The sequence below is a fragment of the Canis lupus genome, chromosome X, assembly GCF_048164855.1.
Source record: "Canis lupus baileyi chromosome X, mCanLup2.hap1, whole genome shotgun sequence".
In the NCBI taxonomy this organism is placed as follows: domain Eukaryota; kingdom Metazoa; phylum Chordata; class Mammalia; order Carnivora; family Canidae; genus Canis; species Canis lupus.
The window spans coordinates 53,209,613-53,226,698 of record NC_132876.1 but is presented as its reverse complement, the minus strand read 5'-3'; the positions used below and the strand labels follow the sequence as shown (position 1 = coordinate 53,226,698).

Below are 17,086 nucleotides of genomic sequence, written 5' to 3'. Positions count from 1 at the left end.
CCCACCTAGGCACTCCTAAATATTTTGATTTCTTCTATTGCTATAAGGAATATATGGAATTTATATTGACTATAAATTCCTTCTTTTGGGGAATGAATCCTAAGGCAACACAGGAAGGAGGGAAGAGAAGCGCTCAGCAGGGGAATCAGGCAGAATCAAAGGAGGGGCAGTGAAGCTTCCAGTTTCCAGAAGTCACTAACACAGGAAGTGCACCTGAGGGAAAGTGCACCACAAACTGGACTGGCTCCAGACAGAGGTGTCTGTGCCCTGCTGCCTTCAGGAGCCATGCCCACTGGAAGCACGATTCCAGCAGCACAAGCCCCGGATCCCAGGGCACCAAGTGGACAAAGCCCACGATCCTGCACTCCCCCCACCCTCAGGACAGGCGGAAGAGGGGAGGGCACAGGATAGCAAGGACTCTCCTGCCACTGGACAGCCCCAAGCTGTGCAGATCAGTGCACCCGCGCAGGCCCCTGGAGCATCTAGGCCAACGCAGACTGGGAGACTGCATTAGTTACTATTGGGGAGCTGACTCCAGAGCTGGAGATCTGGCTGCTGCCATTGTTGTTTTTCCTCCTTGTTTCACCTTGTGCCTGGGAGAGGCCGGGATGCCATGGAACAAAACCTCACAGGATAAACAGCTCCAACTGAGCCCAGCACCAGGCAGGGGCCCAGGTACACACACCTGAGAATCAGCAGAGTAGATCCCTTCCCCAGAAGACTAGCTGGAAGAATAGGGGAAGGGCAGCCCTGGTGGCTCAGTGTTTTGGCGCTGCCTTCAGACCAGGGTGTGATCCTGGAGACCTGGGATCAAGTCCCACGTTGGGCTCCCTGCATGGAGCCTGCTTCTCCCTCTGCCTGTATCTCTGCCTCTATTTCTCTCTCTGTGTCTCTCATGAATAAATAAATAAAATCTTAAAAAAAAAAAAAAAAAAGGAAGAACAGGGGAAGAGCAAGTTCTTGAGCAAGCAGTGCTGGAAAGCTCCAGGAGAAGTCAAGGGATTTATAGTATATAGAACTAGAGGGTACCCCTCCTTTCCCCCTCTTTTTCTAGTACAAATCGTTTTTATATCGGACTAAAAATTTCCAGTATTTTTTCTCTTTTCCCACCTAAACTACAATATTTTACCACCTCTTCATTTTTAAGCTTCTTCCTTTTTGACTTTCATATTTCTACAATTACAGGTCTTAGATATATTTTCCAATTCTAGATGCTCTTCACCATACTCAGTTTAATTTTGGAAGATATACTAGATATGTTTTTGTATTTTGTGTTCTTTGTTTTCTCTGCCTCATTTTGTTCTACAATGGTGGAAGTTAAAACCTTTTAAAACATGATGAGCATGCACCCAGAACCAAGTGGAATACCATGCTGGTTCATTCTGTGAGATTATATTCTCTCTTCATTCCCGTTCTGTCCCCCTCTTTTATCTCATTTATGTTTTGGTGGTCAATATTGGGGCTTTCTACCAGTAGTGATGGTTTATATAAATTTGGGACTGCACATCTTCTAACATACAGAACTTACTACACTCAGAACCAAGAGGATCACCCTCTAGGACACCTCAAGCAGACTACATTCTCCCTCCACTGCAACTTCTTCACCACCACCATCTCCCAGTTCCCCCCTTTTTTCTTCTCTTTTTATCTTTTTATTTATTCCTCTTTACTTTTTTTTTTCCTCCTTTTTTGGGATTCTTCACCTTTTATTTTTTACTACTTTGTTTTAAAATTTGTTTTTGACTTTAGTGGTCCTTTTGTTTTACTTTGTTCTGATCTTTGTTTTCATTTTCTGGTCTCTGACCTCATCAGAATCATCTAGGGTGAAATTTACTTAGGTCGTGGTTGATATTCTTGATGCAGCCCACTCATACAGCCACTCTGCACTGAGCAAAATGATTAGAAGGAAGAACTCACTACAAAAGAAAGAATCAGAAACAGTACTCTCTGCCACAGAGTTACAGAATTTGGATTGCAATTTGATGTCAGAAAGCCAATTCAGAAGCACAATTATAAAGCTACTGTTGGCTCAGAAAAAAAGCATAAAGGACTCTAGAGATTTCATGACAGCAGAATTTAAATTTAATCAGGCCAAAATAAAAAATCAATTAAATGAGATGCAATCCAAACTGGATGTCCTAACAATGAGGGTCAATGAGGTGGAAGAGAAAGTGAGCAACATAGAAGACAATTTGATGGTAAGGAAGCTGAGGAAAAAAGAGAAAAACAATTAAGAGACATTAAGGAAAGGATAAGGGAAATAAATGATAGCCTCAGAAGGAAGAATCTATGTATAATGTTTTTAGCAATTACCACATTTTATTGATATATGCTTACTTTTATGATAATTTCTGTGACATCTGGGTTCCCAACTAGAATGAAAGTTTCACAAAAGTAGAGACTGTTTTTGTATCTCTGGGACCTAGAATAGCATCTGGTACTTAATAGATAGTCTACAAGTACTTGCTAAATGAATAAATGAAGACTCTGTACATATCAATATGCATATCCTTGTTAAGCTTCCTTCCTAAACTTCCTTTAACTTTAATACATAGCTAAGCAACCAATGCTTGTAGGTAGTTCCATAGACAGTGCTTGCAGTAGGCCCATGTAGATATATTCTTTGTGGGCATAATTCCATGTTATAGACCTTCCTAGCCTCAAATAAAAATGTACTTATTTTATGTCCTAACTTTTTAATACTCAGGATTTTTTAGTTTTTATTTATTTATATTTAATTTTTTTCCTAAATATTTCATTTATTTGTTCACTTGTTTGTTTGGAGAGCATACGAGCACAGGGAAGGGCAGAGCTAGAGAAAGAGAAAATCAAGCAGGCTCTGCACTGAGCGTGGAGCCTGAGTGCTCATCTCATGATGTGGGACTCATAAATCAAGTCAGAGGTTTAGCTGCCTGAGCCACCTAGAAGACCCTTTTAAGTTTTTATTTTAATTGCAGTTAGGTAACATTCAGTGTTATAATAGTTTCAGGTGTATGATACTCTAGTCTTAAAAAATCAGAATAACTCAACAAAATTAATGCTTAACTTATATACAACCTTCCAGAGATCATGTCTTAAATGAATTCTTTGTATAGGAGTAAGGCTCCCTTTGAGGTAAGGGGTGGAAGTGGATGCATGGGATGGAGTCATGTCATAGAATCTAACAGAAGCTATGAATTCTTTCTCTGTATGGATATACAAATGCATGTAGACATAAATTATTTTATATATATTTTTAGGGGAATCGTGGTAGAAATCCTATCCATGGAAGATAGGATTTTTGGAGAATTTAATTTAAGGCTAGGTTGTTATTGAACCAGAAACCAGGCATTTGGTAGTAAAAATTGAGGTTGGGTGATGGGTACAAGAGTATTATTAGTATTATCTCTACTTTTGAAATTTTCCATTATAAAGAATTAAAAAGCTAAAGTGCCAATCCAGTTTTTTTTTTTTCTTAAGAAGAAAACAGAGGCATGGTTTTTGGAAAGAAATGCTTGACACTTCAAGATTTTTTTTACAGAATTTATTTATTTATTCATGACAGAGAGAGAGAGAGAGGCAGAGACACAAGCAGAGGGAGAAGCAGGCTCCATGTAGGGAGCCTGATGTGGGACTCGATCCTGGGTCGCCAGGATCACACCCCAGGCTGAAGGCAGCGCTAAACCACTGGGCCACCAGGGCTGCCTGACACTTCAAGATTTTTTAAGTGAAAAATTGATCCTCTTATTCATACAGACTTAAAAGTTTACCATCATCTTCAAATCCTTTATCTCTTTTGGCCCCTTAATTAATCAATTGTCAAATCTTACCAATTCTACCTCTGCAACTTTTGCATTACACCTATTTTTCCATCTCCCCTGTTACTTCTATGGCTCTAGACTTGATTACTTCTCATCAAATCCATTGCAGAAAAATCTCCTAAACTTGGATGCTAAACTTTCTTCCCAAACCATTCACTGATCCTGCCAATGAAAGTGACCTCTTTCCACCTTTGGGCATCATGGCACTAATCACAATTTCCCTCATAAGTATACTTATTCATGTCCAAAGTCTGTGTTAACATCTTTACACTACCTAAACTATTTTGAGTTACAGAACCTAGGAGAATCTGCTGAACATTGTAGATTCTCTTTCCACATCACCTGGTCTCTGAAAAATGCATGTAATATCCTCATTCAAACACAAGAATACTTTAAAAAATAATGCCAAAGGCTTTGTGCATTCCCCCAGACAAGGATCCTCCAGTTTTCAGATTCAGTACACTCCACACACCACCCCAGGTAGTAAGTGCTCCAACTAGAAATATTTCAGTATCACACAGTACCTTATTCACAGACCCAGACCTTGAGTGGCTCCACAACAAAGTCCTCTTTATATGTTATCCCTCTTATTTTTGCATTTTTCTCACTCAAAGCACAAATGAAGTATCCATCTAATCTAGATTGTCAGGCAATGAATATTCATGTTGACCAAAAAGGGAACAAAAAAATGAATCCTAAAAAGTCTGTCATTTCCCTCTTCTCTCCTCCTTCCCACCCACTTACAACCCCATCTGGAAGGGATCTCTCTTTTCTTCTAAACTGAATTGGACTGAACACTATAGATCACATTAAATTGATCAATATGAAATTGCCAATAGTCTACTATTTTTGACCTACAAAAATGCCAACATCATATGTTCCCACCTAATACATAGGGATAAAATATTACTACTAAATAAAATATTACTACTAAAGTGTCAGCCTTTTAAGGGCAGGAATGGCAGGTCTTCTTCCCACCTCAGTCCCTGCATATAGTTGGTGCTCAGTAAATTTTTTATGAATGATGTCTACTTATTGAGATTTCTCAAATTCAAATAAGAACTTTCATTTAAAGAGATATTGGTAAACACAATTTATGAAAAGGGTGTTTGAGAATACTTGACTCTTTGGGGATCCCCTTTATTAAAAAGACATTTAAAATATTTTATAAAAAACATTGACAAAATACACATTTACCACTTTAAGGTTATATAAGGAAGATCCTCCTGGAAAAAGCAAAGTGATGTTACCTGCTGAGCAAATCTCATGTTTTATCACACAAATCATCCAACTCTGTATAAATTAGAGACAAGAAAGCAAATGTACCAACCAAAACTTCTCCCATGTCCCTTGAGCAGAATTTCACACTGTGAGACACTTCTGAAATGAATTCTTAGCAGTTTCTGAAGAAGAGATATTCTGACTGATATTTCTACCTTAAAAGAAACCATCCAGCAAACAGTAGTACTTCCACGACAACATGAACCCTTAGTAAACCTAGTGGAGACCTGGTTGAACATGCCCACATAAGTATTACCTATATATATAAGTATATATAGTAGTACATATATAAATATATATATATATATAAGTATTACCTATATATATATGGCAAAATTATCTGTTATCTATCTATCTATCTATCATCATCATCTATCTATCATCTATCTATCTATCATCTGTATCTTTTGGCAACTTTCAAGTTTTAAACTGTGTACATGGGTTAACTGTTAGCTAATTGTTTGTTTAAGAAACAGCACTAGATTAAGCAAGGCTTTTTAATTCCCTTTATAATGGCCACTCCCCTCCCCGCGGGGCCCTGACATCTCTGACTCACCATTACCTCTTCCCCTAGCAGTGTATTCCTGAGTTTGGCACCTCCTGTCCTTCCCCACCTTATCAGAAAATGAACCCTGTAGTTTTTCATGGGTTAGTCCCCTCAGGCCCTGGGAAGCATCCCCAAACCAAATCAACCAACCCACCCCGGTCCCCACAAAGGTGGCCAGGTTGGGAGCAGACTCTTCAGACAAAGCCTCTCCAGCTCTGGACAACATCCTCACTCGTTGTGGTCTATCAATGGAGGCTGGGTGCATGTGGAACCAGTATATCCAATAAGAGACTAGGTGATCTCTAGGAAAATCACATGGGCCTCTTGTTCCAAAACAAAAAAAACAAAAAAACAAAAAAACAAAAAACAAAAAACAAAAAACAAAACAAAACAAAACTTAATTTCAGTAGTATGAAAAACTTCCCTCCCATGCAGCTGTGTTCTCCCCTTTAAGGCTGCTATTGTAACAAAGAACATCTGTTTACTTTCTGTGCCCATCATATAGATTTACAACTACTGTTTTACATAATTGTCTATTAAGTGAAAGAAAGAAGAAAAAAAAGGAATAAAAAATTAAAAAACACCATCAATACTGACTTTTACATTAACCTATGTATTTACCTTTACCACATTCTTTATTTCTTCCCATGAATTTGAGTTCTCCCTAGTGTCCTTTTACTTTAGACTGGAGAACTTTTATTAGCATTTCTTTGAGGGCATGTTCACTAGCAATAAATTGAAGGGTGTTTTTTGTTTGTTTGTTTTTGTTTTATTTTTAGAATGCTTCATTGTCAACTTTTCTTTGAGCCCTTTAATATGTTATCCCACTGTTTCCAGCTTCCATAGTTTCTGATGAGAATTCAGCTATTAATCTTAGTCAGGAAACCTTGTACAAGATAAGTTTTCTCTTGCTGCTTTCAAAATTCTCTTAGGCTTTGGTTTTTGACAGTTGCATTATAATGTACTGTGGATATCTTTGAGTTTATCCTACTTGGAGTTCATTGATATTTTCATAAGTATGGGTTAATGTTTTTCATCAAATTTGAGTTTCAGCTTTGTATCTTCAAATATTCTTTCTTCCCTTTTCTTTCTCTACTTCTGGGCCTCCCATATGCATATGGTCATACCTTGGTATGCTTGGGGTTGTTCTACAGGTCTCTTAGGCTCTTTTCATTTCATTTTACTTCATGTTTTTTCTTTTGGTTCCTCAGACTGGTTGATCTCAATCAATTTCATGTGTCATGTCACATCTGCTAGTGAGTACCTCTAGTGAATTTTTCATTTTAGTTATTGTGCTTTTTCACTCCAAAATTTCTATTTGTTTACCTTTATAATTTCTATCTCTTGACTGATATTCTCTATTACATTGGATGTTGTTCTCAAGATTTCATTTAGATTTTTGTACATGGTTTCCTTTAGCTGTATAAACATACTTTAAGTAGTTAAAGTATGTTTAGTAAGTATAACACCTTACCTTGTCTAGTAAGTATAACATCTAGGATTCCTCAAGGACAGTTTCTATTAATTGCTTTTTTTTCCCTATGTGATGGCTATACTTTCTTGTTTCTCTGCATGTCTCATAATTTTTTGCTGTTGTTGAAAACTGGATATTTTGAAAATTATAATGTGATAACTGTGGAAATTAAATTCCTCCCTCCCCAGGGATTGTTGTTACTACTTGTTGTAATTAAAGTTGTTTGAGGCATTTTTAAACTAATTTTGTAAACTAGGTGTTCTTTGTTATATATGGCCACTAAAGACTATTCCTTCAGCTTAGTGGTCAGCCAGTGATTATATGGAGATTTCTTTAAAACCTAGAAATAAAAAAAATCCTCTAGTCTTTGCAAATGGGCATTGTGTGTGTGTATGTGTGTGTGTGTTAGGATATGCCCTCAGTACTCAGCTAGGTGATTTGTAACTCTGCCTTATCCTTTACTTCCTGTTTGTGAAGAGCCTGAAAGTGAGCCAGAGGTAAGAAACTGAGAGCTTTCTCAGATCTTTTGTAAACCTATGCATAGCCCTTGGCATGTGCAGGTCTTTCCAGATTCCCAAGAATCTGTCAGAGCTTTTCAAATTCCCCTTTTCCCCAAATCATCTCACTTCTCTTTCTTCCCAAGCTTTCTAAAAATTCTATTGTTTCCCCTAGCTTTATCCATTGCTATAGGCAGCAGGGATTAATATAGCTGCCTAAAAATGTTTTCCTCTAATGCCCACTGGGGCATTACGTCTGTTGAGATTGTCTATTTTTCTTAAATCAGTTTTATCAAGTTGTGTTCTTCAACAAACTTACCTAGTGCATCGAAGTTGTTAATAATATGTCTTTATTATCCTTTTAATGTCAGTGGGATCTGAGCAATATCCCCTCTTATATTCTTGATATTGATATTTTGTTTTTTTTTTATGTTGAGCAGTTTTAATTGGGCTTTATCAATTGTATTAATCTTTTATATATTTGGACTCAAATTATTTATTTTCTAATTTACTAATTTCTCTCTTAGTCTTATTATTTTCTTTCTTCCATTCATTTTGGATTAATTTAGTCCTTTTTCTAGCTTCTTAAGATTAATTATTGACTTTAAATTCCTCTTCCTTTCTAATAATATAAATCTTTAAAACTATAAAGCTTCTTTTAGGTACTGCTTTAGCTTCATCCCATAAATATTTATATGTTGTGTTTTCATTGTAACCCACTTTGAAATATTTTCTAGTTTTTCTTATTATTTCTTTTTTGAAAAAATAAGTAAATGCCCTAGACTCAAACATGTCTTTAAATTTCCAAATATTTGGGCATTTTTTCTTATGTATCTTATTGCTATTGATTTCTAATTTAATCCCCTTATGATTAAAATATATTACATAAGGTTTAGATTTTTGAAATTTTTAAACTTATTTTATGATCCAGTACATACTCTGTCTTGGTGAACATATTCTATGTACATATGAAAATGTGTGTTCTAAAAATATCAGTTAAATTGAATTGGTTGATGAAGTTGAAACCTTCCACAGCCTCAAGATTTTTTTTCTCTAGTGTTTCTACCAGTTACTAAGAGGAGTTATTAAAATCTTCAAATATGATTGTGAATTTGTCTATTTCTCTCTTTAGGGTTGTAAATAATTTTTCAATTGAAATATAATTTACATGCAGTGTTTATAAGTTTCAGGTATAAAATGTAATAATCCAAAATTCCATACTTAACACAGTGCTCATTAACATAAATGTACTCTTGATCCCCTTTATTTCAAACCCCCACCACTCTGGCAAACACCAGTGTGTTCTCTGTATTTAAGAGTTTATTTTTCTCTTTTTTTCTTTGTTCATTTGTTTTATTTTTTTAATTCCACATATGTTTGAAATCATATGGTATTTCTTTCCCTGACTATTTCACTTACCCTCTAGACCAATCCATGTTATTGTAAATGGCAAGATCTCATTCTTTTTTATGGCTAATATTCCATTGCATATACATACCACTCTTTAAAAAAATTTTATTCAAATTCCAGTTAGTTCACATACATTGTAATATTAGTTTCAGGTGTATGATATAGAAATTCAACACTTCCATAAAACACTTGGTGCTCATCACGAATGCATTCCTTAATCCCTATCACATACTTAACCTATATCACTTCTTCTTTATCCATTCATCTATAGATGGACACTTGGGCTGCTTCCTTATCTTGACTATTGTAAATGATGCTGCGACAAACATAAGAGTGCATATATCTTTTCAAATTAGCTGTTTTTTTCCCTTTGGGTAAATACCCAGTAGTGAAATTACTGGATCATATGATAATTCTATTTTTAAGCTTTTAAAAAATCTTCATACTGTTTTCCACAGTGACTACACCAATTTGCATTTCCATGAACAGTGCAATATGACTCCTTTTCTCCACATCATCACTAACACTTATTTCTTGTCTTTTTGTTATTTCTAGCCATTCTGACAAGTGTGAAGTGACATCTCATTGTGGTTTTAATTTATATTTCCCTGATGAGCTTTGTGCAGTGGCAGTATCATAGCCAATGAGGTTTATCCAAGGTGTGATTATGGGTAATTTAAAACATTTCCCTGATGATTAGTAATATTGAACATGCTTTTGTGCGTCTTTTGGCCATCTGCAAATATTATTTGGAAAAAAATGTCTATTCAAGGACTCTGCCCGTTTTTTAATTGGATTGTTTGGTTTTTGAGTTGTATAAGTTCTTTATAAATTTTGGTTATCAACCCTGTATTGAATTTAACATTTGTAAATATCTGCTCCCATTCAGTAGATTGCCTTTTTGTTGTTGTTGATAGATTCCTTCAATGTACAAAAAAGCTTTTTGCTTTGGTGTAATTTCAGTAATTGCATTTTGCTTTTGTTTCCCTTGCTTCAGGAAACATATCCAGAAAAATATTGCTATGGATAATTTCAAAGAAATTACTACCTAAGTTTTCATCTAGGATTTTTACAATTTCATGTCTCACAAGTCTTTAATCTATTTTGATTTATTTTTGTGTATGATGCAAGAAAGTGGTACAGTTTCATTCTTTTGCATGTAGCTGCCTGGTTTCCAGCACCATCTGTTGAAGAGACTGTATTTTCTCCATTATATACTCTTGCCTCTGTTATAGATTAATTGGTCATATAATCATGGACTTATTTCTGGGCTCTGTAATCTGTTTCATTGATATATGTGTCTATTTTTGTGCCAGTACTACACTATTTTGATTACTACAGCTTTGTAGTATATCTTGAAATCTGAGATTGTGATACCTCCAGCTTTGTTCTTTTTCAAGATTGCTTTGGCTATTTGGGGTCTTTTGTGGTTTTGTACAAATTTTAGGATTTTTTTTTCTAGTTCTGTGAAAAATGTTTTTCGTATTTTGATAACATTGCTTTAATATGTTGATTGTTTTGGCAGCATGGATATTTTAATAATATTGGTTCTTCCAATCCACAAGCATGGAATATCTTTCCATTTGTATGTGTCATCTTCAATTTCGTTCATCAATGTGTTATAGTTTTCAGAGTACTTAACTTGGTTAAGTTTATTTCTAGATATTTTTGTTCTTTTTGGTGCAGTTGTCAATGGAACTGTTGTCTCAATTTCTCTTTCTGGTATTTTATTATTAGTGTATAGAAATGCAACAGATTTCTATATATTAATTTTGTATTTTGTGACTTTGCTCAGTTCATTTATCAGTTCTGGTAGTTTTTTTGTGGAGTCCTAGGGTATTCTATATATAGTATAATGTCATATGCTAATAGTGAAATTTTCACTTTTCCTTACCAATGTATATGCCTTTTATTTCTTTTTCTTGTCTGACTGCTGTGTCTAGGAATTCCAGTACTGTTTTAAATAAAAATGGTAAGAGTTGGTATCTTTGTCTTACTCCTGATCTCAGAGGAAAATCTCTAAATCTCTTTCACCATTGAGAATGATGTTCATTGTGGATTTTTCACATATGGCCTTTATTATGTTGAATTATGTTCTCTCTTAACCTAATTTTTTGAGGGCTTTTATCATCAATAGATGTTGTACTTTGTCAAATACTTTCTCTGCTTCTATTTAGATGATTGTGTGATTTTCATTCTTTTTCTGTTTAGTATGATGCATCACATTGATTTGTGAATATTGAACCACACTGGTATCCCAGGAATACATCCCACTTGATCATGGTGAATGATTTTTTTAAAATGTATTGTTGGACTTGATTTGCTAATACGTGTATATATATTAAGACAGAGAATACTTTATTCAAACCCACCAGAGAAATGGACAGCTTGGGTCTGTAACAAAGCATTATGTTTTAAAGCATAGGTCAATAATTGTATGAAAGTGTACACTGCTACATACAAATTAACTGATCAGAGAACAGCTTTTCAGTGTTCAAAATAGAATAAGCTTCCCTATAAAGGCAGCACCTTTGTGACATTTTTAACTTTAGTATTCCTTTCCTTCTTCACCCTCTCCTTCAACAGAATCCACACCAACCTCCTCATAATCCTTGTCAAGGATAGCCATGCCCTCACAGGCCTCAGAAAACTCTTCTTTCTCCATGCTTTCACCCACATACCAGTGACCAAAGGCACACTTGGTATACACCAGGTCAAACTTGTGATCCAGGTGAGCCCAGGCCTCAGCAATGGCTGTGGTATTGCTCAGCATGCACACAGCTCACTGTACTTTGGCCAAGTCTCTACCACCATGGGAGGCTGGTAATTAATGTCAACCTTTAAGTCAGTGGGGCACCAGTCCACAAACTGAATGGTACCCTTGTTCTTGATCATAGCAATGACAGCATTGACATCTTTGGGAACCACATCATCATGGTACAACAGGCAGCAAGCCATGCATTTATCATGGTGAGGATCACATTTTACCCTCTGGTTTGTTGACTCAAAGCATGCCTTGGTGATCTTTGCTACAGAAAGCTGTTCATGTAGGCTTTCTCAACAGAGATGACAGGCTTTTGTGGCCAGAGGGAAGTGATTGTGGGGTAGGGTACCAGGTTGGTCTGGAATTCTGTCAGATCAACATTCAGAGCTCCATCAAATCTGAGGGAAGCAGTGATAGAAGATACAATTTGACCTTTCAGTCTATTCAGGTTCATGTAGGTTAGGCATTCAATATCAAAGTTACTATGACAGATGTCAAAAATAGCTATGTTTTCTACCATGAAGGCACAATCAGAGTGCTACAGGATGGTGTGAGTAGTGAGGATGGAGTTGTAGGGCTTAACTACAGTTGTGGAAACCTGAGAGGCTGGGTAAATGGAGAATTCCAGCTTGGACTTCTTGCTATAATTGACAGGGAGATGTTCCATCAGCAGGGAAGTGAACCCAGAGGCAGCTCCCCCTCTAAAGCTGTGGAAAATCAAGAAGCCCTGAAGACTTGTGCACTAGTTGTACAGTTACTGAATTTGGTCTAAGACAAGGTCAATGATCTCCTTGCCAATAGTGTAGTTAGTGCCATCGGGCATAATTATTGGCAGCATCTTCCTTGCCTGTGATGAGGTGCTCAGGGTGGAAAACCTAGAGGCAGGTGCTAGTGTGAACGTCATCAATGACTGTGTGTTCCAGGTCTACAAAATCTGCCTTGGGCACATGCTTGCCAGCACTTGTCTCACTGAAGAAGTTGTTAAAAAAGTCATCTCCTCCCCCAATGGTCTTGTCACTTGACATATGGCCATTGGGCTGGATGCCATGTTCCAGGCAACAGACCTTCCAGAAGGCATTGCCAATCTGGACACCAGCCTATCCAACATGAATGGAGATGCATTCAGTTGCTGCTTTGCAGCTGCTGAGTAGATGATGGGGAGGAAGAGGAGAGGTTGTTGCTTTTTATAAGCATGACTCTTGGGTGGTCAATGTAAGAGACCAAATCTTTATTTGTTAGTTAATATTTTGTTGAGGATTTTTGCATCTATGTTCATCAGAGATGTCAACTGGTAGGGTTTTTTGAGGTTTTTTCATATAATTTTAATATTAGGGTAATGTTGATTTCATAGATTGAATTTGGAAGTTTTCCTTCTATTTTTTGGAATAGTTTGAGAAGAATAAATATAAATTCTTTAAATGTTTGGTAGAATTCACTTCTGAAGTCATCTGATCCTGGACTTTTGTTTATTGGGAGATTTTTGGTCACTGACATAATTTCTTTCCTGGACTTTTGTTTACTGGGAGATTTTTGATCACTGATATAATTTCTTTGCTAGTAATTGGTCTGTTTCAATTTTCTATTGGTTCTTGATTCAGTTTTGGAAGGTGTTTCTAGGAATCTGTCCATTTCTTCTAGATTGCCCCATTGGTTTGCATATAATTTTTTAGAATATTCTCCTTTAATCCTTTGTATTTCTGTGGTGTCAGTTTTCTCCATCATTTCTGATTTTATTTATTTATTTATTTATTTATTTATTTAATTTTTTTTTCATTTCTGATTTTAAATCATCTTTTATTTTTTTCTTGATGAATTTGGCTAAAGTTTTATCAATTTTTTTTTATCTTTTCAAAGAATGAGTTCCTGGTTTCATTGATCTATTCTATTGAGGCTTTTTAATCTCTCATTTATTTCTGCTCTATTCTTTATTATTTCCTTTATCCTACTGGTTTGGGGCTTTGTTTATTGTTCTTTTTCTTGCTCCTTTAGGTGTAAGTTTTGATTGTTATTTGTGATTTTTCTTGCTTTTTGAGGTAGGCCTGTATTGCTACCCGTTTTCCCTCTTAAAACAGCTTTAGCTGCATCCCAAGATTTTGGACTGTTGTGTTTTCATTTTCATTTGTTTACATGTATTTTTAAATTTTTTCTTGGATTTCTTCATTGACCTATTGATTGTTTAGTATCATGTTATTTAACTTCTGTGTACCTGTTTTCTTTCCAGATATTTTCTTGTGATTGATTTTGTTTCATAGTCTTGTGACCAGAAAAGACACATGATATGATTTCAATATTTTTATTCATTGAGACTTGTTTTGTGATCTAATGTGACCTATTCTGGAGAATATTCCATGTCCACTTGAAAAGAATATGTATTCCCTTGTTTTGGGGTGTAATGTCCTGAATATTTCTGTTAAATCCATATGGTCTAATGTGTCATTCAGAGGTGAAGTTACCTTGTTGATTGATTTTCTGTCTGGAAGATCTATCCATTGGTGTAAGGGGGTGTGAAAGTCTCCTACTATTCTTGTATTACTATAAATTTCTTTTTTTCTGTTAATAGTTATTTTATATATTTAGGACCCCGCCTAATACAGGTGTATAAATATCTGCAATTATTATATCCTCTTAATGGACTGTTCCATTTATTATTATGTAGAGGCCTTCTTTGTCTCTTGTTATGGTCTATTTTATTTTTCAATCGTATTTTATTTAAATCCAATTAATTAACATATAGTACATCATTAGTTTCAGATGTAGATTTCAGTTATCAATTGCATATAATACCAAGTTCTCATTACATCACTGACCTCCTTAATGCCTGTTACTGAGTTATCCCATCCCCTGACCCACCTTCTCTCCAGCGACTCTCTGTTTGTTTCCAATAGTTAAGAGTCTCTTATGGTTTGTCTCCCTCTCTGATTTCATCTTATTTTATCTTCCCCTCTCTTCCCTTCTGATTCTCTGTTTTGTTTCTTAAATTCCACATATGAGTGAAACCATGTGATAATTGTCTTCCTCTGATTGACTTATTTTGCTTCACATAATGCCCTCCAGTTCCATCCACATCATTGCAAATGGTAAGATTTTATCCTTTTTGAAGGCTGAGTAATATTCCATGATGTGTGTGTGTGTGTGTGTGTGTGTGCATAGATAGTACATCTTCTTTATCCATTCATATGTAATTAGACATCTGGGTTATAGTCTGTTTTAGAGTCTATTTTATCTGATATAAATATTGCTATCCCAGCTTTTTTTTAAATTTCCATTTGTATAGTAAATGTTTTCCCATCCCCCACTTTGAATATGCATGTGTCTTTAGTTCTGAAGTGAGTCTCTTAGAGGCAACATGTAGATGGTTCTTCTTTTTTATTGATTCACTAACCCTATGTCTTTTGATTGTTGCCTTTAGTGTGTCTACATTTAAAGTCATTGTTGATAGGTATGCACTCATAGTTATTTTGTTACTTGTTTTATGGTTTCTTTTGTAGTCCTTCTCTTTTCCTTTCTTTTCTTGCCATCTTCCCTTGTGGTTTGGTGGCTTTCTCTCCTGTTATGCTTGTATTTAGTTCTGTTAATTTTTTGTATCTATTATAGATTTTTGATTTTTGATTAAAATGAGGTTCGTACATAACGTCCTATGCATATAGCAGTTATATTAAATTGAATGTCCCTTAAGTTTGAACCCATTCTAAAACCATTAAATTTTACACCCCATATTTTATATATATGCTGCCATACATTATATCCCTTTATTTTATGAATGCTTTTTTTTATTTTATGAATGCTTTGATTGATTTTACAGATATACTTGATTTTATTGCTTTTGTGCTTTAACTTCCATACTGTTTTTATAAGTGATTGATCTATTACTTTTATTATATGCTTACATTTACTTGTGATATTTTACCTTTCATAATTTTTTTTTTTATTCCTGGTTTTTGCCTTTTCTTTCCACTCAAAGAATTCCCTTTAATGTCCCTTGTAAGGCTGGTTTGGTGGTAATGACTTCCTCTAACATTTGTTTGGGAAACTCTTTATCCGTCTTTTTTTCTGAATGGTAGCCTTGCTGGATACAGTATTTTTGGTTGCAGATTTTTTCTGTTCAGCACTATGAATATATCATGATGGTCCCTTCTGGCCTGCAAAGTTTCTGCTGATAAATCAGTTGATAGCTTTATGGGGTTTCTCTTTATGTATCTACTTTCTTTTCTCTTATTACTTTTAAAATTCTCTCTTATCATTATTTTTTGCCATTTTAAGTATTATGTGTCTTGGTACGAACCTCCTTGGATTAATTTTGCTGGGGGCTTTCTCTGTTTTCTGGATCTGATGTCTGTCTCTTTCCTTAGATTAGGGAAGTTTTCAGTTATTATTTCTTCAAATAAATTTTCCTCCCTTTCTCTTGTTCTTCCTTCTTGGATCCTTATAATGTGAATATTATTATACTCGATGATGTTGCTGAGTCCTCGTAACCTTTCTTTCTTTCTTTCTTTCTTTCTTTCTTTCTTTCTTTCTTTCTTTCTCTTCTTTCTTTCTTTCTTTCTTTTTTTCTTTCTTTCCTTTTCTTTCTTTCGTTTTTTCTTCTTTCTTTATCTTTTCAGCTTGTATGCTTTCCATTACCCTGTCTTTTAGGTTGCTAATCTATTTTGCCTACTCTAATCTGTTTAGTATATTTCTAGTATATTTTTAAATTTCAGTTATTGGGCTTTTCATCTGTGGTTCTTTTTTATATTTTAATCTCTTTGTTGAAGGATTCACTGAGATCCTCGACTCTTTTCTCAAATCCAGTATCTGTATGATCATTACTTTGAATTCTTTATCAGGCATATTGCTTATCTCTGTTTTATTTGATTATTTTGCTGTGGTTTTGTCCTGTTGTTTCATTTGGGACATACTCCTTTGTCTTCTCATTTTGTCTCTGTTTCTATGTATTAGGAAAGTCAGCTATGTTTTTTTATCTTGAAAGTAGTGGTCTTAGAAGAAGAGGAGTTGTGGTGCTGTGTAACACAATATCTCCTGTTTACTAGAACCAGAGATCTCCTATGTGGGTTTTGTGCAACCCTACTATTATAGCTCAGTCATGTTTGCCTTCAGTCCAGTTGCCTGCAATAAATAGCCCACTTCACCTGCTGTCAGTATATTGTGCAGGCTTTGTTCCCTGTGCTGTTAAGGGAGCAGTTTGGGGTTGCCATGGGCTTATATTTGGCCAGTGTCAGTGGTCAGACCAGATGCCTGTCCTCAGCCCATATGTCAGGGATGTAGTCCCACAGACCTGCAGGGTACTCTCCCTGTTTTGTCCCTGAGAGGATTTCA

The 17,086-nt window shown here is 35.5% G+C and overlaps 2 pseudogenes; one reads left to right on the top strand and one right to left on the bottom strand.

Moving 5' to 3' along the window:
- Positions 1-9,623: 9,623 nt before the first annotated feature.
- Positions 9,624-9,733, top strand: LOC140628978 (U4 spliceosomal RNA; annotated as a pseudogene).
- Positions 9,734-11,557: 1,824 nt separating this feature from the next.
- On the bottom strand, positions 11,558-12,891 carry LOC140627646 (tubulin alpha-1A chain-like; annotated as a pseudogene).
- Positions 12,892-17,086: the final 4,195 nt, after the last annotated feature.